Source organism: Odocoileus virginianus, chromosome 30, assembly GCF_023699985.2.
Source record: "Odocoileus virginianus isolate 20LAN1187 ecotype Illinois chromosome 30, Ovbor_1.2, whole genome shotgun sequence".
NCBI classification, from domain to species: domain Eukaryota; kingdom Metazoa; phylum Chordata; class Mammalia; order Artiodactyla; family Cervidae; genus Odocoileus; species Odocoileus virginianus.
The window spans coordinates 32,943,679-32,967,597 of NC_069703.1; the positions used below are offsets into that span (position 1 = coordinate 32,943,679).

Genomic DNA, 23,919 nt, shown 5'->3' on the forward strand with positions numbered 1-23,919 from the left:
ACTGGACCACCAGGGAAGCCCTGTTTTGCTTTTAAATTGGGGAAGATAGTCTCCTGGTAGCCTAGCGGTTAGGATTCTGGACTTTCACTGCCAGGGCCAGTATATTTCTTACTTGGTACAAATTTGGCCCAGGTTCGCCCCCTGGTTAGGGAGCTGGGACCCCCACATGCCTCAACTAAAGATCTTATGTGCCAACACTAAGACCTGGAGAAGTCAACTAAAACAAATAATTTTTTTAAAAATAAGTAAATTGTGAAAGAGAAATACCAAGGTGTTAAATGGATTCGCTCTGTGTGATGAGACTACAGGTTATTTTAATTTACTTTTTCTTTTTTGGATTCAGGCTTTCTAACATGAACTGAGATGATTTATATCTTTAAAAACATACCTTACTGTACCCATATAAAATATTTTTACTATTATTTATTTCAAAGTGCTTTGGCAAGTATAGAGCCCATAAAGGTAAGCATGTGAGTACTCACCTAAATCCTAGAGCCACGTGGGGGAGACATCTGTGACTTACCTCCCCGTCACCCACCCCCGTCCTGGCCTTTCCAAACAGGGTGGGTAGGCTGGGACCTTATCCTGTCTCTATGGGTGGGCCTGGATTCTCTTATATCAACCACTGGGGTGGTTGGTTTAGGGAGCCCATGAAGGAGATTTGCCTTTTCATACTATACAAGGGGTTCTCCATGCAAAAATATTGTAGTGCGTTGCCATTTCCTTCTCCAGTGGACCTCATCTTGTCAGACCTCTTCACTATGACCCATCCATCTTGGGTGGACCAGCACTGCATCGCTCTCACTGCATTTAGTTACACAAGCCCCTTTGCCATGACAAGGGAAGGGGGTGGCAGAGGATGAGATGGTCCGATAGCATCACCAGCTCAAGGGATGTGAAATGGGCAAACTCTGGGAGACAGTGGAGGATGGAGGAGCCTGATGAACTCTGTCCATGGGGTCACAAAGAGTCAGACACGACTTAGGGACTCAACAACAACAATGGAGGTTTGGCCCATGAGAACAGATTTCCACGTTTTTGATATATTACAGGTGAGATGTCATCTGGGAACCTCCACCTGGATGCAAACAGGGCCAAAAGGAGCTGAGAAATGAAAAGAGAGAGAAATCAGGTCCTAGTATATCACTGAACCACTGAGGAAAAAAGCCTCTCCCACATGTAGACTTGCCTGTTTCATGGGCCAATAAGTTTCCTTTAGTTTCAAAACCGGTTTGAGGACTTCCCTGGCAGTCCAGTGGTTAAGGATCCACCTGCCAGTGCAGAGGACAGGGGTTTGATCCCTGGTCCAGAAAGACTTCACGTGCCGCGGGGCAACTAAGCCGGTGTGCCAGAACGACTGAAGCCCACAGCTCCAGAGAAGCCACTACAAGGAGACGTCGTTTCGCAACTAGATACATCACAACTGCAGAGTATCACAACCATGCATCGCAACTCAAGAGTAGCCCCAGAGACACAGCTAGAAGAGGAGCCTGTGAGCAGCAGTGGAGACCCAGTACAGTCAAAAATAGTAGTAAATAAATTTTAAAAAATTTGTTTAAGTTTGACAAATTAGATTTTGTTATTTGTGTGTGTGTATATGCTAAGTCACTACAGTCAAGTCTGATCCTGTGCGATGCTATGGACTGTAGCCCACTAGGCTCCTCTATCCATGGGATTCTCCAGGCAAGAATACTGGAGTGGGTTGCCACGCCCTCCTCCAGGGGAATCTTCCTGACCCAGGGATCGAACCCATGCCTCTTATGTCTCCTGCATTGGCAGGCAGATTCTTTACCACTAGCACCACTTGGAAAGCCCAGATTTCGATATTTACAACCTCTTAACTGATGAGCAAATGGGGACCCGAAGTAGGATACTGCAAATCACAGACCCTCCAGTGCAGAACTTGTGGGGCAGAGGAGGGCAATACAGCACATGTGGAACAGGGATTTTTGACTGGGAGGTTGGCTATTCTAAAATAGCTGGTGGTGAAGGGGTCAGTGTGGTCGGAGTCTGTTGAAACTTGGAATTCAAACCAGGGGCCTCCAAGGCTGCTCTTTTATAAACTCGTGGGAAAATCTCAGGATTTTGGAGGCTGCTCATTTCTTGCACTCATTAATAAATTCCTACAAGAAAGAGACGTGCTTGACTCCTTTGAAATTGGACAGGTTGAAAGGAGAGAAAGAAAAACTAGGCAATTTAGACCTGAGGCCTGTGGTCCAAGTTGACAGTAAGCCCAGGATTCCAGCCAAAAACTGGAATTCTCCACGCTCAGCTATATTTAGGGTAAGCAGAGGCCAGCAGGTGGAGAACTTAGCAGGAGATGAAACTGAAGGCTCCTCAGGTCCCTCCTAAGCACATTCCATGAAGCATTCTTTGTCTGAGATGATTTTTGGGGGGACTATGCCACATGACCTGCAGAGTGTTAGTTCCCCGACCAGAGATTTAACCCAGGCCATGGTTGAAAGCACCAAGTCCTAACCACTGGACCACCAGGGAACTCCTGAGCATTCTTTGTCTGACAATGACACCCAACTCCTCCTCTCTTTTTTTGGGCATTTTTTTTAATAACTTTTTTTTCCCATTTATATTTATTAGTTGGAGGCTAATTACTTTACAATATTGTAGTGGTTTTTGCCATACATTGACATGAATCAGCCATGGATTTACATGTGTTCCCCATCCCGATCCCCCCTCCAGCCTCCCTCCCCATCCCATCCCTCTGGGTCTTCCCCATGCACCAGCCCTGAGCACTTGTCTCATGCATCCAACCTGGGCTGGTGATCTGTCTCACCCTTGATAGTATACTTGTTTCAATGCTATTCTCTCAGGACATCCCACCCTCGCCTTCTCCCTCAGAGTCCCAAAGTCTGTTCTATACATCTGTGTCTATTTTCTGTTTTGCATATAGGGTTATTGTTACCATCTTTTTGAATTCCATAAATATGCATTAGTATACTGTAATGGTCTTTATCTTTCTGGTTTACTTCACTCTGTATAATAGGCTCCAGTTTCATCCATCTCATTAGAACGGATTCAAATTCTTTTTAATGGCTGAGTAATATTCCATTGTGTATATCTACCACAGCTTCTTTATCCATTCGTCCACTGATGGGTAACTAGGTTGCTTCCATGTCCTGGCTATTATAAACAGTGCTGCGATGAACATCGGGGTGCACGTGTCTCTTTCAGATCTGGTTTCCTCAGTGTGTATGCCCAGGAGTGGGATTGCTGGGTCATATGGCAGTTCTATTTCCAGTTTTTTAAGAAATCTCCACACTGTTTTCCATAGCGGCTGTACTAGTTTGCATTCCCACCAACAGTGTAAGAGGGTTCCTTTTTCTCCACACCCTCTCCAGCATTTATTGCTTGTAGACTTTTGGATAGCAGCCATCCTGACTGGCGTGTAATGGTACCTCATTGTGGTTTTGATTTGCATTCTCTGATAATGAGTTGCCAACTCCTCCTCTTATGCTTCTGCAAACTGTAGACACGAGGTCAGCTAGATGGCTGGCTCCATACTGGCTATGACATGAAAAGGAAGAAGTCATCCATTAAAGGGAAGACAGGAGGCTGCACTGAGCCCAAGGCCAGTTGTCAGGAGACGAATAGCCATAGGACACTGTAAACACAAAAATGTGGCAAAGTCTCCATGTATTTGTTGTTGTTCAGTCGCTCAGTCGTGTCTGACTCTTTTGCACTCTGTGGACTGCAGCACACCAGGCTTCCCTGTCCTTCACCATCTCCTGGAGCTTGCTCAAACTCATGTCCATTGAGTCAGTGACGTGATCCAACCATCTCATCCTCTGTTGCCTCCTTCTCCTCCTGCCTTCAATCTTTCCCAGCATCAGGGTCTTTTCTAATGAGTTGGCTCCTCGCATCAGGTAGCCAAAATATTGGAGCTTCAGCTTCAGCATCAGTCCTTCTAATGAATATTCAGGAGTGATTTCCTTTAGGATTGACTGGTTGGATCTTCTTGCAGTGCAAGGGACTCTCAAGAGTCTTCTCCAACACCACAGTTCAAAAGTTCTTCGGCGCTCAGCTGTCTTTATAATCCAACTCTCACAACCATACATGACTACTGGAAAAAATCATAGCTTCGACTAGATGGACCTTTGTTGGAAAAGTATTGTCTCTGCTTTTTTAATACACTGTCTAGGTTTGTCATAGTTTTTCTTCCAAGGAGCAAGTGTCTTTTAATTTCATGGCTGCAGTCACCATCTGCAGTGATTTTGGAGCCCAAGAAGAGAAAGTCTGTCACTGTTTCCACTGCTTCCCCATCTATTTGCCATGAAGTGATGGGACCAGATGCCATGCTCTTCATTTTTTGAAAGTTGAGTTTTAAGTCATCTTTTTCACTCTCCTCTTTCACTTTCATCAAGAGGCTCTTTAGTTCCTCTTTGCTTTTGCCATAAGGGTGGTGTCATCTGCATACCTGAGGTTATTGATATTTCTCCTGGCAATCTTGATTCCAGCTGAGCTTCATTCAGCTTGGCATTTCACATGATGTACTGTGCATATAAGTTAAATAAGCAGAGTGACAATATACAGCCTTGATGAACTCCTTTTCCAGTTTGGAACCAGTCCGTTGTTCCACGTCCAGTTCTGACTGTTGCTTCTTGACCTGCATACAGGTTTCAGAGGAGGCGGGTGAGATGATCTTATATTTCCAACTCTTGAAGAATTTTCCACAGTTTGTTGTGGTCTACACAGTCAAAGGCTTTAATGTAGTTAATGAAGCAGAAGTATACATTTTTCTGGAATTCTCTAGCTTTTTCTATGGTTCAACGGATGTTGGCAATTTGATCTCCTATTCCTCTGCCTTTTCTAAATCCAGCTTGTACATCTGGAAGTTCTCAGTTCACATACTGCTGAAGCCTAGCTTGAAGGATTTTGAGCATTACTTTGCTAGCATGTGAGATGAGTGCAATTGTGTGGTAGTTTGAACATTCTTTGGCATTGTCCTTCTTTTGATTGGAATGAAAACTGACCTTTTCCAGTTCTGTGGCCACTGCTGAGTTTTCCAAATTTGCTGGCATGCTGAGTGCAGCATTTTAACAGCATCATCTTTTAGGATTTGAAATAGCTCAGTTGGAATTCCATCACCTCCACTAACTTCGTTTATAGTGATGTTTCCTAAGGCCCACTTGACTTTGCACTCTAGGATGTCTGGCTCTAGGTGAGTGATCACACCATCGTTGTTATCTGGGTCATTAAGATCTTTTCTGTATAGCTTTTCTATGTATTCTAGCCACCTCTTCTTAATATCTTCTGCTTCTGTTAGGTCCTTACCATTTCTATCCTTTATTGAGCCCACCTTTGCATGAGATTTTCCCTCAGTAGCTCCAATTTTCTTGAAGAGATTTCTAGTCTTTCCCATTCTATTGTTTTCCTCTATTTCTTTGCATTGATCACTGAGGAAGGCTTTCTCATCTCTCCTTGCTATTCTTTGGAACTCTACATTCAGATGGGTATATCTTTCCTTTTCTCCTTTGCCTTTAGCTTCTCTTCTTTTCTCAGCTATTTGGAAGGCCTCCTCAGACAGCCATTTTGCCTTTTTGCATTTCTTCTTCTTGGGGATGGTTTTGTAGGCTTAGTAGGTATCTGACCTATTTGCCATAAAAGTCATAAACCTTTCAGAACATTGCTAAAGAAATCCCCATGCTGCCAAATATCAGCCTACCATTGTCCAAGCCCTAAAGTGTTCTTGGGCCCTCAAGTTTGCATCTAACAGGAGGTGGAAGGCAAAAGTGACACAGCCCCCCAGGGAAGCATCTCCAAGGCCTATCTCAGACGTGTCTATTGAAGACAGGGAGGTGGATGGACAGCCAGGAGGATGGATGAATCTTCAGGAAGACTTTACCAGAGATGATCAAAGTCTTGTAAGTATGTGGTCAGGGGAGGGGGAGAAGGGAGGAGATCTCTCCACCACCCTGGGTACAGACTCTTCCTACTTATTTGGGATGCCTTCCTTCCTGTCTCCATTCTGGAAATGCCACGGGACCGCTATGCTGGGCCTGCTTGAATCCGCTCTGATCTCTGGAATCCAGCTCCCAGCGGACAGCCTTGACCCTTCCTTTTGGCCTGAAGCCTTCTCCAGGGTTGAGAATAGGAAGCAACACTCTCCCTCTAGGAGCTTGGAGCCGGCTCACAAGTCCCTTTAGAAATAAAGGACAAAATAGAGACATTGTTCCTCAGACAATGGGGTTTTCTCACAGGGCAGGCGGGGCCTTTGTGAGGAAGGCTTCCTTTAAGTCCAGCAGGGCCTGGGAGACACTCTGGTCATTTCTTAGGGTACTGAGCACAGGGTTGACTGCCGGGGGTGGGCGCGGGGGCTGGGACTGCAGATGAGCTGGAAGCTTGGGTTAGCACTGCCTGGGAGACCTGCCTGAGACCAAGACGAGGAGGGCTGAGCCAGGATGAGGCTCAAGGTGGGAAGGCGGGGCTGCGGGCAGAACTGGGAAGGGGGAAGTCCGGGACCAGGGCTGAAGCTAGCGCTGGTCCTGGGAAGGGCTCTCAAACCCTGCTATTTGCTTTTGACTGTGCTGGGTCTTCGTTGCTGTGAGTGGGCTTTCTCTAGTTGCGATGCGCGGGGGTTCCTCTCTAGTTGCAGTGCAAGGGCTTCTCATTTCGGTGACTTCTCTTGTCGTGGGGCACAGGCTCTAGGGTGTGCAGGCTTCAGTAGCTGCAGCCCATGGGCTCTTGAGCACAGGCTCAGGAGTTGTGGTGCACAGGTTTAGCTGCTCTGAGGCCCGTGGGATCTTCCTGGCTCAGGGATCGAACCCGTGTCCCTTGCATTGGCAAGTGGATTCTTAACCACTGGACCCACCAGGCAAGCTCCTGTTTCCGTTTTCTTAGTTCCTTCCCTCTCAGCACGCCAGGCTCCTCTGTCCTCTCCTGTCTCCCAGTTTGCTCAAATTCATGTCCATTGAGTCGGTGATGCTATCTAACCATCTCATTCTCTGCCGGCCCCTTCTCCTTTTGCCTTCAATCTTTCCCAGCATCAGGGTCTTTTCCAATGAGTCGGCTATTTGCATTAGGTGGCCAAAGTATTGGAGCTTCAGTTTCAGCGTCGGGTCTTCCAATGAATGTTCAGGGTTGATTTCCTTTAGGATCGACTGGTGTGATCTCCTTGCTGTCCAAGAGACTCTCAAGAGCCTTCTCCAGCACCACAGATTCAAAAGCATCAATTCTTAGGCGCTCAGCCAGTGGTACCTGGGGAAAAATCACCCAGACACAGGGGGCCCAATGCTGGCCATGTAGTGCAACTAGAAGTGTCCATCCCCAAAAGTTTTGGGGAGACCAGAGGTCAACGGCAGGCATGGGGGCCCATAATTGGTGAAATGGGGTCCATTCAAGTCACCGTGGCCTCGGCCCCCGGCCTCTGTTCAGGCTGGGACGGGCAGACTCCTCATTCCTGGGGATATGCCCCTGGCCCACTGACAATGACATTGTCTCAAGCCTCTTTGTATCCCTAACCCTTTCCCTGGAGTTTGTGAGCAATTACAGAACCCCTCCAAGGTCTGAGACTCCGTTCTGGATGCCTTCACTCACAATTTCTAATGCAAAAGTGTTGTTTCCCGAACTTGATTCATTTATCACCTCCATGATTTTTGCCATAATAATCTAACTCATTGAATACATAAATATAATATTTAATCAATGCTTTGATTCACTTTCTAAAAACAAACTTATGTCAGGAAGGACACTCCATACCACTCATAAATAAAGAAGCAATATCAGTTGCTAAAAATACAAGAAAAAAGAAAAATAAATACAAAGACACTCTTTGTTTTTGGTGCTAGTTCCCAGTTCTGGTTCCAATCATACTGACAAGCTGTCCTCATACTGTGTCTGGGCCTCTGTTTTCTTGTCTCTAAAATGGAGTTGTTGGGAGATAATGTATGTAAGATGCCTGGCCCAAGGTCAGCATGTCCTAGGTAAGACAGAATTCTGGGCCAGGACTTTCCTGGTGCCTCACATGGTAAAGAATCCGCCTGCCAATGCAAGAGACATGGGTTCGATTCCTGGATCAGGAAGATCCCCTGGAGAAGGAAGGGCAATTCACTCCAGTATTCCTGCCTGGAAAATCCCGTGGACAGAGGAGCCTGGTGTGCTGCAGACCATGGGGTCTCAGCGACTCCGGCACGACTTAGCCACTAAACAACAACTGGTCCTGCTGGTGCTGCCAGCTTCTCTGCTCAGGCCTCAGTCTCCTCCAGTCCTGCCCTGCCTCCCTTTATCCTTTAGAACTTTTAGAGCTTTTAGAGTTTCCTGTGCACTTTTCAACCACTGTCTCACATTAGTCTGCCTCTCAGCATAGGACAGTGGAGACAGTGGAGGACAGAGGAGCCTGGTGTCCTGCAGCCCATGGGGTCCCAAAGATGGACACTACTGAGCAACTGAACAGCAACAACAACGGCCTGTGATAAGGGCAGCTGACCTCTGCGGGTTAAGGGGCCCGCCGGCCACAGGGCTCAAGTGATTTGTTACCAGGCTGGAGTCTTGAACCTGGGCTGTCTGATTCCACCAGGTGGAAAGTGTGGGCTTCCTCCTCTGGTTACTGGGTAGACAGGTCGTCACCTCTGGATGGGATGCGGTCAGCAGGAACCCTGGCTGGCTCTAAGGAGAAAGAGGCAACAGTCCCATTCCAGGAGAGGAGGCTCCCATCCTTAAGCCACCCCCTCCGAGGTATCCCTCGGTTTCCTCAGCCCGAGCAGAGTAGAGAACCCAAGACCAGCGGAGAGGGGGCCGGGCCAGTGGTCTGGTTGGAGGGGGAAGGCGGGAGGGGACAGGGAGGAGAGTCAGACACACGGGTGGACACGGCGGAGAGACACGTGCACAGAGATGGGGCGAGACAGAGGTCCCAAAAGAGACAGGTGGGTTGTCAGACAGAGAGGCAGACAAGTCGGAGGGCGCGAGAAACAGCCACAAAGAGACATAGCAGGAAGTTGGAGCCAAGGATAAGGTCAACCCCAAAGAGACGGAATCAGAGCCGGCGCTCGCGGAGAGAAAGGACAGAGCGTGGCCTCGCTGGGAAGCGCCCGCCCCAACTCCGCGCAAGGGCGGGAGCCGAGCCAGGGCTCAGGAAGACGGAGGGCGCCCGGCTCCCCGGCAGGCGGCGCGCTGGCCGCGTGGCCGGACCCGCCAGCAGGGCCCGGGCCGGGGGCGGGCCGGGGGCGGGGAGGGCCGGGGCCCGGGCCGGGGGCGGGGGCGGGGGCGGGGGCCGGGTAGGGCTGCCCAGGCCGCGCGCGTGCCCCGCGATCGCCTTTATAAGCCCGCGGGGGACTTGGCCGGGGCAGCGTCGCGCTCCCGCCCCTCCGCGTCCGAGCTCCCAGCGCATCGACCCCGCGTCCCTTGCGCCGGGACAGACCTTCACCCACGAACTCCGCGCAGGTAAAGACTCGACGCTGGTTCCTGGCTCTCCGGGACCCCCGGGATGTGGAGCATCCCAGGCCCCCTTTCCGCATCCTCTCCTCGCCGGGCGAGGGCGGCGAGGCTGGATATCAGGGGCCGGGCCGGGACCTCCGCGCCCCCCCACACCGCTCAAGGCAGCCCATTCGGAACCTCCAGCCACCTGTCCCGCTCCCGCGCTCGCGCGCATCTGCGGCTTCCTGCGGGCGCGCTGGGCCGGCCCAGAAAGTGGACGTGGTCCCAGCGGAGCCGGCGAGGCGGGCTGACTGCCCTCGAGTCGGCCGCTGCAGCCCTGGGGTCTCCCGGCGGCTGCCTGAGACCCCCGTCTTCGGTCTCGGCACCGCCTCCGGGTGCCCGGTGGCTGGGCGGCTTCTACGGCGCCCCCTTGGTCCGCGATCAAGAGACTCGGGTTGCCTACCCCAGAACTGCCAGCCATCTAGCAGCCTCTAGATCTTGGCACAACCGCCAGGGGCGGGGGCTGGCCTGTTTGGGTGGGCTCCAAAAGTAGTTTGGGCCGGAGCTGGGAACCGTAGAGAGAGGGAGGCACTTCGGTCCGGGAGCCGCAGGGGGACGGGGAGGGGGGCGGACATCCGGCGTGTTGGAGTCTGTTTGGAAGTCGTGGAGGGGGGGGGGGCGGGGCACAGCGGCCTTGGGGCCGAGCTCTGGAGCCCCCCGAAGCTGGGGAAGTTTGCTGCGATCCATCTCTGGGCGTAGGCAGGTGAGCGGATGGCCCGGGGTGGGTTCCGGCGCCTGGTCTTGATAAGAAAGGGTTAAAAGCCTGGTCACAATGGGGGGGCGGGTAGCTGTGCGGAGCTCCAGCCTTCCCCCGCATTGTCTCTTCAGACCCTTTTTCAATGCAAAATGGGGCTGGGGGAGGGGTCTTTACAGCGGCCAGTGGGTGGAGGAGATCTCTGGAGGGTGCAGTTCTCTGGCCAGAAAGGGCCTCTGGGCTCTGGGGGAAAAAAGAAGACTTCCAGGTGGGCCCGAGTTCCCTGGTAGGCAAGGGGTGGGCTTCCACACCAGCAAAGTTGACGTTTGTTGAACACCTACGCGTGCCAGGCTCCAACGCTTGACGTGCATCATCTCCTTTACAAACAGGGAAACTGAGGCCTGAAGAAGTTAAGCAAGTCTGAGGCCCGGATTTGAAGCCAGACTCTAAACCCTACAACCTCATCCCCCTGCTAAGATGAGGGGCTGATCTTGGTTCCTCCTTCTGGGTCTTCTGGTGTTCAGTCTTGCCTCCCCCCACGCCCTAGACCTGTCCTCTTCAAATCTTCCGACCTCCCCAGAGTGTCCTCCCCACCCTGCCCTCTCCACTCCCTGCCCCTGCCTTTCTTGTCTCTCTGTCTCCTTGTCTCTTCCTGAACTTCATACATCCGAACTCCATAAGCAGAAAAGGTTCTTGGACACGGCTTCCCGACTCCCCAGCCCCTGGAGTCAGATATAGGCTTCAGGGAAGGCCCCTGTCTGAATCCGTGACCCCACCTGAAGGTAAGGGAGTGCACCTCTCTCATAAGACTGCTGTGAGCAATAAAACTGAACTGAGGGCAGAAACAAAACGCCGCCTCCATTCAAAAAGCATTTTAATACCCCAAACCCTGTCCTAGGTGCTGGGAATGCAGCGATAAATTACACAGACATCTGCACACTTGTATAACAAAACTTTTTCAGGCTCTGAAACTGACACTTTAGAAAAAGAATCAAGCAGTTCACAAGGAAGGAGATTAACAGGCAGTAACATGGGTAAAATGGATCAGCCAACCTTTGGTTTTCACTAACAGAAAAAGGCAACCTAGCTGTGTGACCTGGGACAAATTCTGTTGCTTGTCATGCCCCAGTCTCCTCCTTTTAGCTGAGATTAGTAAATAGTATGATTAACCTATGCAAAGTGTTGAGCTGGTGCCTGTGCTTAAGAAAATTTTGGCTCTCATCAGCTCTAATCTCAGCGGAAAATGCAAACTTGAGATGGGGTGTAGGGTGTTTGTCTCGGCCCCGAACCCTGGAAACCTGTCACCCACCGCCTAGGCCCTGCCCATTCCCCGATGGGTTGTGTTGTTGAGTGGCACGGTGTCCTCCTTGCTCATAGTCAAGTGCCGCCTCCCATCATCCTAGACTCAGCCTTGGCCCGGAGCCTGGAGCTCGGTGCTGGGAAAAGGCTTGGGACTGTTAACCTCCACAGTCCCTTCTGCCTGGATGTGTCCCAGCTTTGAAATGAGGTGAAATCAAACTCAAGCCCTACCGGTCCTTACATACCTGACTGCCCTGCAAACCGGATGCAGTCCTACAGATGAAGAAACTGGTCCTGGAGAAGGGAGGTGATTTGCTCAACAACAAGAGATGCTACCTGGGGAGCTGGGGCTGGAGCCCTGGTGACCAGCTCCAGTGATCTTGGTATTGTACACACCTTTGGGGATGAGGCCTCCGAATCCAGGGGGAGGATCCAGTGGCATAGCTCAGAGTGCTCACTTTGAATAGGTCCAGCTGGAGTTATTAATACAAAGCAGAGCTTGAAGAGAACATTACGGGGAGAGTGAGCAAGCTGGGCTGAGGACCAGCACTCAGAATCTCCGCGTGGCCACAGGAATGCAAACTCAGCTTTCCAGTGCTACGTCGTGGTCCTTGTCCTCTGCAGGCTGGAGCTAGGCTGTGCAGTGTCTATTTTTGGTGGGTTTTTTTTTTTTAGGGATGTCCTTCCTTTTTTGAGGGCTTCCCAGGTGGCGCTAGTGGTAAAGAACCCGTCTGCCAATGCAGGAGACGTCAGAAATGTGGGCTCCATCCCTGGGCCAAGAAGATCCCCTGGAGGAGGGCATGGCAACCCACTCCAGTATTCTTGCCTGGAGAATCCCATGGACAGAGGAGCCTGGCAGACTACAGTCCACAGGATTGCTTTTAGAGGGCAGCTGTGGGCAGTAGACTGGGTTCATTTCCAGCACTGCCGTATGACTAGACAAGTTTAGAGCCTCAGGTGAGGAAATCATCCATCATATGGGTTACTAATATATAGTTTGCAGAGTTGTGAAGGGTTGGCAAGATTATAATGGTTTTTCACCATTGAATGGCTCAGCTGAAAATGACCACTGTTGGGGACTGTTGTTGAGAAGTTAATATTCTCTGTGAGACATTTTTGGCCACTACCAGGTGATCCATGAGGGCCAGAGGGAAGGCCCTATGTAGGTTACAAAGGCCTCGACAGGAGGGAAAAGAATGGCTTTAGGATCAGCGCCTGGGGTTCCAGCCCTAGCTGTGTGACCTGCAGCAACTCGCTTGGCCTCTCTAAGTGCTGGGTTCCTAGTAGGCATTCGGCAACTCTTCTCTGATGCTCAGCGTCCAAAGAACATTCAGGAGTAGCCTTCCTATTTTTCTACCCCCTCATGCCATCCCCCAACATTTCCTAATTGCTCCCAGAAAAACATCATGCTTAAAGTTTTCCATGCTGAAATTCTCAACCTCACTGTGGCATGAAATCAATTGTTTGCATTTAATTTGACTTCTCAAATTAAGGGGTAAAATTTGAGATGAGGGTAGGGGGTGCAGGAGCGGGGGAGGAGTTGAGGAAAATGAAGTTAAACCAGATGTGTTTTTGTTTAACTGTCGGATGGTGGTTAAACTGCCTGGGTATTTACATCGTTCCTTCTGAATTCCAGTAACTAAGAGTCAAGTTTCACTAAAAATTGTAGTGTTCCTTCCTGGCTACCGTGGACTTGTCCTCCCCGTTATTATTATTATTACTATTTTATGTTCATCTGAGGCCACAAAGTACTGGGTGCAGAAGAGACCTCATAGATGCCTAGAATTTCACAGTTGGAAGGCATTTAAAGACTGCTTCTGTCAACTGGCTACTTTGCAGACCAGGGAGACTGACACTCAGAGAGAGTACAGACTTACCCAGGGTCTCCCATGACCTTTCTGAAAAGTATCCACTGTCTGATTTTGGTCTGTATCATTTCCATGGCATATCTTCAATATACATCTATTTTTTAAAGGAAAGAATTACTGGTAAAATGAGGGGCAGGGAGACAGTTTAGAGGAAAGCAACGAACATGATTGATGGGTAGATAGTAGGTGATACAGAAAAGATACTAAAAAATTTTAAAATATTACCACAAAAAATGTCTCTGGTCTAGGGGACAAAAAATAAGGGGATCTTAGAGTCTTCAAGTATATAAAATTTTTAAACAAATTTTGTTAATACGGTTTTACATTTTAATAATGGATTAACTATGTGGAATTTCAACATAAAGAATTTTCAAAAAATATGACAGATATTTGGAATATAAAATCATTGAAATATTAAAAAAAAAAAGAATTGTTGAGGAAGGATACAGATGGTGTGAGCTGGTGGGAAAAGTCTGCAACTCAGGACAGAGGTTAAGCCCTTGAACTGGTACCCTCCCTGTGTGACCTTGGGCAAGTCACTTCCCCTCTCTGAGCCTCAATGTCTGTATCTGTATCCAAGGATGCCTGAAGGGCATGACCTGGGGATTTGGGACACCCCTAAGACTTGGCGTGGGTCTGATTTAGTTTGAGTTGGTCCTCAAACATCTGTGGCTGAAGTTATGGTAGGTCAGTCGCAAACTGCCCTCCTGAGGCAGCAGGGGGTGGGGGCAGGGGAATTGTTGACTGCTGTAGTGATTTAAAACTTGCATTTAGTTGTTGGTGTTGTGAAAACAGGCAATTTCGTTTTACATAAAAATAAGGGTTCTGGTTTCTCTGGGAAGATCAAAAGATGTGGCCACGCTGGGCTGCATCCCGGCCTGGCCGCCAGCAGCCGGTCCATCCTCTTGACCACAGTCCCCTCTGCACCCTGCTCTCACACCCAGCCCGTTCATCTCATTGCCGTTCCCGGCCTGCCTTCTGAGTCTGCAGTTTCTGAGCTAGGTGCATGTGGCTCGGGCTGGCCGTCACGAGGCTCGGGGGCGGAATGTGGGGCATAACGGACCCCAGCCCCCTTCCGGGGCCTGGCAGCATCTCTGGAACATGTCAGCCAGGACGAGGACGCTCTCTTCCTGCTTTGCTGCTCCCGGGAAGGGGCTAAGGGCTCGGGAGTTTGGGGGCTGACCAAGCATCAGCCTGTGAGTCCTTAGGGAGCTGGGCTTGGGGTCCACCCCCTTGGGGACAGGCAACCCTGGGTGCTTCAGACTAGAGATTGCGCAGCCCCTTCAGGGGAGGGACTCCCTTGACATCTACCACCTTACCTAGTCTCCCGACAGGCCTGTGCACTAGTGATGCTTCACAGACAGGAAGCACCATCCTGCACTCTGAACCCACAGCGGTCTGTTTTTTCCCCTTTTCTGGGGGCCTAAAGTGAAGGGAAGTTGCTCAGTTGTGTCTGACTCCTTGCGACCCCATGGACTATAGCCTCCCAGCCTCCTCTGTCCATGGGATTTTCTAGGCAAGAATACTGCAGTGGGTTGCCATTCCCTTTTCCAGGGGTCTAGGCCCGCGGGGAACAGGCAGCATAACAGCTGCAGCACAAATCTCCAAATCGCCGTGTCTGAGCTTGAGGACGGTGAGGAAAGCCGGGAAGCCTCGTGGTTGAAGCTCGTGGTAAATGCTCTGGAGGGCTTCCCTGGTGGCTCAGTGATAAAGAACCTGCCTGCCAATGCAGGAGATGTGGATTCGATCCCTGGGTCTGGAAGATCCCCTGGAGAAGGAAATGGCAATCCATGCCAGTGGTCTTGCCTGGGGAAATCCCATGGACAGAGGAGCCTGGGGTAGCAAGGAGTTGGACACAGCTTAGCGACTGAGCATGAAAGACTCTGGAGGCAGCTGCCTAGCATGAGATTCTAGAAGGTCTCCACAAGCAAAGTGCTCTGGGGTGAACTGGGAGAGCCCTGATTCCTGATAGCAGCCACAGGGCCCCTGGTCCTTGCACCCGCAGAGGAGTGCAGGAATGACCTTGTATGGGAAGTAGCATTTTTGTGAGCACCCGCTGGGTACCAGGCAATTTCCACATCATCCTTGAACCTCCCCTGTCCCTCACACCCTGCTGTTTTGCAGTTGAGGCTCCAAAAGGATATCTTGGGTCCAGATCCCTCCCCTTGGTGCCTCGGTCACCCTGCCCTGACCTGGGAAGGGAGAGAGGAGGGGCGACTGAGGCTATTTCCTTAGCGACCCTGTAGTGAGGTGCTGACCCCAGGCTCGTTCGAGAGAAGCATTCTCATGCTTCCAGATCTCAGTCTGTGATTCAAGTGGATGCATTTCACCCAGCCAGGTCTGCAAGCTGCCAGGCAAAGCCCAGGAAACATTTGATGTTCTTTAAAAAAAAGTGTTTTGGTGGCTTTTATCTGAAAAAAACGTAAGTCCCACCTTTAGAAGGATCTGCGATGTGACTTTCTGTTAAGTCAAGTTCTTGCCTTCTCTGAGTGACCTTTTACTTTACAGAACAACAGTGTGGCCACTCTGGCAGATGTCAGGTCACCGTCCTGTAGTCCTCTAGGCTGACTGTCACTCAGCTGTGTCAGGTGTGGCCTCTCCGCGTCACCGGCCTCTTAACATACAGGAGTTAATAACTTTCTCATCTGCCACCATTTTGGCCAGAAAGTGTGTCAGCTGACTCTGAGGGCCCGCTCCCTTCACCCCTTATAGCTGCCCTGTCTATTCTGCCTAATTAAGCCAGCTCCCCTCTTGCCACCCAGATAGGCAGATGGTGCTTAGCGCCTCTCCTGGAACTGCTCATTTAGTCTCAACAGCACCCCTGTGTGGCAGGTGCAGTTATTCCCACTTTACAGATGAGGAAGCTGAGGCACAGAATTACCCCTCGGGGAGTGGGAAATACACACATTCATCCCCTGCCATTGCCGATCCACCCACTCAAGGCTGCTTCCTTCTTTGTGGTATGAATGACACAATCTATCTTCCTAGAAGAGTATGGTTCCTTATTTTGAAATCATCAAATCTAGTAATTCGTATTTCAACTTTAGTTAGCCTATCAAGATAATCGGAGATAAATAGATTCCTCTCAACAGCTTATCTGAGCTCTCGCCTTCATCACTTGAGTTCACTTTTGTGAAAATGCTGTGTGTTTTAATTTTTCCCCTTGACCTCATCCTTCCAACTAACATTTAAGGCAGTGGTTCCCAGCATTTTTGGTACCAGGGACTGGTTTCGTGGAAGACAATTTTTCCACGGATGGCAGGGTGGGAGGGGTGGTGGTGATGGTTTCCAGATGATTCATGTGCATTACATATATTGTGCACTTTATTTCTATTATTGTTACATCAGCTGCCTCTCAGATCATCAGGCATTAGATCTTGGAGGTTGAGGACCCCCGATTTAAGGTCTTAACTCTGTCAGGAACTGAGCAAATCACTTTTAGTGACCTTATTTAACTTGTTATCCTCTCTGTTTTATAGAGGCCAAAACTTAAGCTCAGAGAAGCCAAGTAACTTTCTCAAGGTCATGCAGCTAGAAAGTGGGGATGAGACCCAAATTTAGGTCTCATGCCTTCCATCAGATTAGTGTCTGGATTCAAATTTTTGTCTGGATACAGCCCTTGCTGTATATATGTGTTTTCAGTAGAACCATCTGTCTCCGGGTTTGCAGTCATTTGGGGTGGGCAGTGTCAGGGAGGGGACCAAGCATAGGCACCCTCCTGGTTGGACAGTGGCTTCTGTTCTCCCAAACAATGGGCTTTGGCCTGGACACCCCCTCTTGTAGTCAACAGGAAAGAAACAATGATTGTAGTAGGCAGCATCCTCAAAGAACCAGAGGGGCCTGGGTTCGAATCCCAGTCCTGCCATTTCAAGCTATGTGACCTTGGGCAAGTCCCTTTCCCCCTTGGCTTTTGGTTATCCTGCCTGACAACTGTGGCTTGATCCAGGGAGTCAGTGTTGGGACATTTCTAGTTCATGTGTGGCCAATAGTTGGCCTGCATACCGCCCCCTCTCCTGTGTTATACGTGTCAGACATCACTAAGCAACCACTGTTCTCTTGACTCTCTGGGCCTATACATGTCAGACCTTACTAATCAACCACTGCTCTCTTTCCTTCTGAACCTCAGGTCCCTTCTAACCGCAGTCCTCCAGGCAGCCATTACTCACTCAATAGAGTTGGCACACAGCAAATGGAAAGACGTCCTGAACCAAATTCGACTTAGGCATTGTGTGAACGGCAACGAGAAGGGACAGGCCCAGGGTGGTGCCCTGGTTGCTATGCTCTTTAATCTTTATTTCCTGGTCTGGGAAAGCTGGAGGAACCCTGAGCTAGACCGCCCCAGAGCTCACCTCGGCTGTGGGCTGGAGACCTGCAAAGGAGCACCCAGCTGTGTCCCTGTCCACTCCTCAGAGAAGGGTGGGAGGCAGGGTGGGCTTCTGGGGCCGGTCACAACCCAGGCTTGTTAAGACTGAGAAGAAAGAGGCTGGTTTCGGATCCCTCTTGGAAAGAGCTCCACTCACCCCTTCCCCCACCCTCCACAATAATATCCGTAGCAGTAGTAATAGTAATGATGAGTTATTAACATTTACTGAGTATCTGTTAGGCACCAAGCCACTCAGCTAAATGCTTTCTATACAGTCGTGCTTTTAATCCTTCTAACAGCCCACTTTTCAAGTGAGGGAAGTGACTCAAAGGTGAAACAATGTGCCCACGTTTCCTCAGCTGGTGAACCAGCGGAGCTGCAGAGATTGGGGTTCGCCCATGCGTGCAGCCCTGCGGCGGTCTCCCCTCCCTGCTAGGTCTCCTGCTGACTCCTCCTTGCTCACCATCACCATCTGTCCTTTGCGACTGTGATGTTCCTTCACCTGTGCAAAGCACCCTTCTGCCTGCAGGGCCATCCACGTACACAAGGATGTGTGTACACACGAAGGGCGCGGCAAGTGGCGTCTCCATGTTTGGGGTTAGAAAATTGGGTCTGGGGTCACACGGTGCGGAAATGGTAATCCCTGGGTCCTGGGATGGCCCAGGGGAGCCTGGAGTGGGAGGGTGGGAACAGGGGCGTGTTGCAGCTGAGGTGGGGCTGAGTTACCCACTCTGTATCCTGGATGGACCAAAATGAGTTCCTGTTTTAATCCACCTTTGGACCATGGATGAGTCACTTTGATTCTCCCCCACCTCAGTATCCAGGCTCTTAGACGTTTTCATTTTTTAAAGCTCTTTCTTATTCCTGAAACCAGTGAATCCTGGAAACAGCCCGATAAAGCATTATCTTCATCTGCAGAAGGGAAACAGGCTCAGGTCAAGCAGATGGCAGAACCAGCTCTCAGACTCAGGTCGGCATCCCAGGCTCGTGATGTTTCCCCAGCTGTGTCCCCCGACCTGTCACGTCTTCACTTTTAACCCTGCTGTCCCCGCCTCTGCAGTGTCTTCCCTGCCTGCGTCGCCAGTTGGCATCATCACTGCTTTTCTAGATCTTGCTTGGAAATCTTCAGCCCTTTGTCATCTGATCATCCTCGTATTGTCTGGCCCTGCGTGAGTTCCTGGAGGGCAGGAACCCCATCTGAGTCATTCGTGAATCCCAGTGTCTCACAAGGTGCCTGCCTCCAGCAAGTGTCCGGGGATGATCTCGTAGTGAAAGGCTGCCCCGCCTGGCAGAGGTTCCCACAGCCCAGGCGGGTTGGTTCCCCCAGGGAAAGGGGAAAAGCCAGGAGCGCTGTTCTGCTGGGCATGACGCCTGAGCTACTCCAGGCTGAGCCTGGCTGCCCTTCCCATATCTGCATCTTCTTTTTTTACCAATAACATCAGCTCATAATTGTCACTGATTGGTCAGTGATTGGCAGCAGGATGGGCCAATTTCCCTATTGGTGGCTCAGACCTTAGTCAAGTGTGAGTTTCCCCAGCGTCATACCTCTGACCAATCCTTTTGTCCAACTTGTTTGCAGATGTACCCTCAGTGCCAAATAACCTCAAGCCAGGAACAGCCATCATTTGCTGAATCTATTATATGTACCGAATGTGCCATAATATATGTACCAAGCATCCTGTATGCACTTAATACATATATGGTGAATGAATGAGTGAATTCTTACAGAGAATAACATCCCTTAGGAGCAAAGACCTTATAATGCCTCTGTGCCTCAGTTTTCCCGCATGTCCATGAGAGGTATTTGGAGGAGTGATTGACACATATATCAATAGATGTTTGCTTTAAACAAGTCATGAATCAGGCTCTGTTTTAAGTGCTTTACTTATATATATTCACTTATCCTCACAGCCGAGCTCCAAAAAATGTAAGTAATGTCTCCTAGGTCCCATAGTCGGTACCAAGTGCAAATATTTTCATACCTTCTGGGATACATGTATTCCAATCTATGGAACACAGTGACCACTTTCCCCAAAGCTCTTTCCATAGCACAGAGTGCCCTGCCCCAGAGCCAATGGTCTGTGAGTCCAGGGATCATTCTGCCCCCTGATTAAGAAACATCTCCATGAATATAAAATGCTTAACATGGGACTTCCCTGGTGGCGCAGTGGATAAGAATCCGCCTGCCAATGCAGGGACACAGGTTCGATCCCTGGTCCGGGAAGATTCCACTTGTGGCAGAACAGCAAAGCCCATGCACCACAACTGCTGAAGCCCGCTTGCCTGGAGTCCTGTGTTCTGCGGCAGGAGAAGCCCTAGCAACGAGAAGGCCGCGCATTGCAACAAACAGTAGCCCTCGCTCACCACAGCCCGAGAAAGCCCGTGGGCAGCAATGAAGACCCAGCGCAGTTGAAATAAAAAGACTAAAAGAAAACAAAACTGCTTAATTGGGTGCCGAGCACATGGTAGGTCTTGTGATCATCATCCGTGTAACAGGAGCGGATCCTGCCCTGTGCTGAAGCCCCCAGGAGGAGCCTGAGTCTGCTGGGGAGGCTGAGAAAGCCTTCGTGGAAGAAAGGAACGCAGTCATGAATGACTAACAGCATCAGTTCATGCTTCCTGAGGGGCAGACTCTGCCCCAAGCACGTTAGATGTAGGAACACCTCTAATCCTCCCAGCTGGTGAGTACTGTGATGACCCCCACCCCACGGAAGAGGAAACAGAGAAATGAGCTCGTTTGTCTGGGTGATGGCAGCTGGGTGTGTGAATCCTGGCCACCTCCTTTCGTAAGGAAGGGCTCCTCGAAGCTTCCTGCTGGTCAGTACGCTTTCGCCTGTGTTCAGGGCTGCCTGTTGGCCGGCAGGCCTGTGTCAGGGTCCGCACTGGTATTACATGGCCCCCGGAGCGGACTATTTCCTGGGGAGGCTTCCCCACATCACATCTGAAGGCTGAGCCCGGACGGAAGTTTCCAGAAAAGGAAGCCAGTGGATCGCCTCACCCCTGCCTGGGGCAGTCTGGGCACGCGTCGACTGCGTAATTCCCCGGGGCTCTGCTCACAGTGACCTGCCGCAGGGCCTAGCATCCTTCCTGATGGGGGAGGTTCGTGACGGTTCTGAGCGAGGTGCTGCTCCGGCTTAGAGTGCATAGAGGCAGAAACCAGGTTCAGTGTGGTTAAGTAACTTGCCCAGGGTTGCAGAGCTGATGAGTGGTGGGGCTGGGGTTTCGAGCCAGAGCCTGGGGCCTTTCCCCTCTGCCTGTCGGTCTGCTCTGGGCCGACTGGTTTTGGCTCTGGTGAGGGAAGAAGGGTCAGTCCTTAGGATATGTGCTGCAGAGACTCAGGCCAGCCTCCGAACAATCTTCATTTGTTTAGTAATACTAAGAGCTGTCATTTGCCGAATGCCCCATGTATAGCCTGCTAAGTAAGTATTTTACATACCCTTTTTCATTTGGTTCTCTTTAAAAAAAAAAAAAGACTATTTATTTATTTGGTTGCGGCTTGTGGGGTCTTTGTTATGTTGCATGTGAACTCTTAGTTGTAGCATGTGGGATCTTGTTCCCTGACCAGGGATCGAACTTGCACCTCCTGCGTTGGGAGCATGGGGTCTTAGCCTCTGGACTGCCAGGGAAGTCTCTTACTTGATCCTCTTAAACTTCTCACAGAGTAGGTACTCCAATCCCTGTTTTTACAGGTGAAAAAGCATGGAAGAGGAAAGGGACTTGCCCACGGTCAGGCAGCTCAGATATGGTTAAGCCAGAATTTGAACCTGGGCAGCTTGGCTCTGAAGTGTGAGCGCCTAATCACTTAATAAATGTTAGATAAAACTCTGCAGGCCAGATGCATAAACTCTTCTTGAACCTGATGGTTCTTCCGGAGCCCAACTCAGGGAAGGGGGTGCAAGGCAAGAAGTGAGCAAAAACCAGGAATAGACTGCAGGATACTCGCCGGCCCCCTGAGCTGAGGATGTGGAGTTTATCTACCCCTGTGAGATTCCTGGGTGAAGGCAGGAACAAATAGGGGTGGGGGGACACCGCGGGGCAGTCCTGCTGTCTCCAGAACCAGGGTCAGGAGGAGGGCAGGCAATCAGCCTGGCCGAAGCTACTGCTAACTGAATCCTCAGTGGGGGCCTGGCCCCAGCCTCTGTCCAGGGCTCAGGCCTGACCCTCCTGAGTTTCCATCTCAGGTTTCCAGAGTCTGCCTGGGGTGGAAAATCTCAGCGCGCTGGTTTGTGCAAAACTTTGCAATTTCCCCCTTCGGCACCCAAGTCCCTGGGCTGGTCTGCCTGCCCCACTTTGTGCTTTTGGAGGAAGCAGATCATTTCCTCTTGAATGGCTACATGATTTGAATAATCAAGTATTTCCCAGCTGGCCCACGGCCAGATGGAACTCAGTGTTCGAGGCCTCCCGTTCGGGCTCCGGGCAGGCCTGCCAGCCTCCTGGTCCCACGGCTTGCTGTCCTTTGCAAGGCTGAGATGGACAGAAAACCCCCGTCGCGTTGGCTTTGCTGGGCAGGCCCCAGACGGTTTCTGTGACAGAGGCAGGGCTGGTCTCGCGCTTTGTCATCTCGCTTTCTGGAGTGACTCCTTTTGGAGGAAGGGGGGACTGTCCTCCAGGAAATTCACGCTGGAGTGGCCTTTATTGTCAGCTGGGTGTGACCTCTTGGCGCCTGTCGGTCTGTAGAAAGGAGGAAGCAGAGTCAGGAAGCGGGAAGATGGGTGCAGAACATTCGTTCATTCACTCAATGAATATTTCCTTAGCCCACCTGCCTGCTCAGCCCAAGACTGGATGCTGGAATTCACACCTGAGCCTGGTCTAGCCTTTGCTTCAAAGATTACCCAGTGTGTGAGGAGATGGTCATGTAAACAAGAATCCCAAGTGGCACAGGATGACGGAAAGTTTAAGAGCTGTGGACCAGGGGAGTCTACCTAACCAATCCCTGGGCTGGATGACCACAAATTCCGCAGGAGATGGCATCATTCTTTTTTTTTTCCTCCTTCCAGCAAATACTGAGCATCTTTTTTTTTTTTTTAAAGCATCTTCTGTAGGCATGCAGAGTTCTAGGTGGAGATACAGAAGTGAACCACACTCTCCTCCCTCCTGGAGCTTTAAAGACAGACCATAAAGTGAAACTAGGTTTTATATACAGCAGTGTGTATATGCCAATCCTAGCCTTCCAATTTATCCCTCACCCCCCTTACCCTCTGGTAACCATAAATTTGTTCTACATCTGTGACTTCATTTCTGTTTTATAAAGAAGTTCATCTGTGCCCTTTTTTTTAGACTTCACATATAAATGAATGATATATGATATTTATCTTTCTTTGACTTCACTCAGTATGATAATCTCTAGGTCCATCCATGTATACACTACTATATATAAAATAGATGACTAATAAAGACCTACTATATAGTACAGGAAACTATTCAATATTCTGTAATGACCTATGTGGGAAAGGAATCTAAAAAAGAGTAGATACATGTGTCTGTATGACTGATATTTGTATATGCATATGTGGGAAAAGCATCTAAAAAAGATGCTATGCGGGAAAAGCATCTAAAAAAGAGTAGATATCCGTGTGTGTGTAACTGACATGTGTAAGTATTGTGTCGCTCTACGTCTGAATCTAACACAACATTGTAAATCAACTGTGTGTGTGTGCTCAATTGCTAAGTCACGTCCGACTCCGACTGTGTGCCACGGACTGGAGCCCGCCGGGGTCCTCTGTCCAGGGGATTTTCTAGGCAAGAATACTGGCATGGATTGCCATTTCCTCCTCCAGGGGATCTTCCCGAGCCAGGGATTAAACCCATGTCTCCTGCATTGGCGGGCAGATTCTTTAGCACTTAGCCACCTAAGACTCTACTCCAATAAAAATTTAAATGAAATAAAAATTCAAAAGTAAATAATAAATAAAAATTAGGTTAATTTCAGCCAAAGACGAGCTCTGTGAAGAGAAGAAACGGGATTGTGAAATAGTGAGGGACTGGGTTCAGAGGTGGTGACCTTTGACCTGAAGAAGGAGGCGTGAGCCAGCCGAAGACCTGGGGGGCGGGGGATGCAGGAGGTGCAAAATCCCTGGGGGGAGAGAGCAGAGCGCCGAAGGTCAGAGTGGTGAGGGGAGGGGGCCAGGAGATGACCTCAGAAGCTGGGCTTAGACCGGAGCTCGCAGACCTCTGAGCCTACTCTGGGAGAGCCAGCAGCACCTGCCAGGGCGCGGAGGTGGTGGGGGACCTGTTTGTTGGCCCCTTGAAAACTTAAAGCAGGAACCTTT

General features: G+C 50.2%; 1 protein-coding gene across 2 annotated transcripts in view; it reads left to right on the forward strand.

Annotated features, from left to right (window-relative positions):
- Window positions 1-6,343: 6,343 nt before the first annotated feature.
- Window positions 6,344-23,919, forward strand: part of ALPL (alkaline phosphatase, biomineralization associated) — a 67,358-nt gene continuing 49,782 nt past the window's right edge. Inside the window, exon 1 of one of the 2 annotated variants that reach the window (XM_070458873.1) lies at window positions 6,344-6,428. The gene's annotated coding sequence lies outside the window, so the exon portion shown is untranslated. Of the gene's footprint in view, window positions 6,429-9,244; window positions 9,394-23,919 lie in introns of those variants that run through there. The other variant, XM_020874521.2, reaches the window with a different exon arrangement.